We start from the raw sequence: 616 nt of genomic DNA on the forward strand, positions 1-616 counted from the left end.
TTTTTTTTTTTTTTTTAAAGAAAGAATATTTAAAAGTCCCCAGTTCTCACTGATGTATATTTCTGTCTTTTTTCTTATTTATTGCCGACAAACATTAAAGTTGTGATTCGTCGCTTCCCATCAAAACGTGGTGGAATTGAATTTTTGCGTTGCTGCTTCTACAGTGATGGAGAGCGAGATGTGCCCCGTAAGAACTGCTGAAGGAATGGAACTCCTAAAATATGCAAAACAAAAAATAAATATTAAAAAAACTTATATAGGATGACCACTATCCATTTTGCTATTCCAATGACATTTGACTAACTTCCACCAGATGACCAAAATAACTAATGGAATCTTCATTATATTTTTAAATGAAAGCAAAAAATGTTAGCATAGGTATTTTATATCTGTATCAATGTATATAAGTATATATATATATATTCATGTTTTGTATTATGAATATTTCTGTACAAAAAAAAGATTTTTAAGACGAGTATAAGGTTGAGACGCAGGTTTTTAGTATATTCTCTCATTCCTTAAAGCCAGTCCATGGCTGATAACTTTTTCTTCAGATGTTCTGTGTTCTTCCTGCTGAACCTAGACCGACAAAGGTAATTAGATGTAAAGTGACCAT

The sequence above is a fragment of the Nanorana parkeri genome, unplaced genomic scaffold (genome assembly GCF_000935625.1).
Source record: "Nanorana parkeri isolate BGI_ZX_2015 unplaced genomic scaffold, ASM93562v1 scaffold1270, whole genome shotgun sequence".
NCBI classification, from domain to species: Eukaryota; Metazoa; Chordata; class Amphibia; order Anura; family Dicroglossidae; genus Nanorana; species Nanorana parkeri.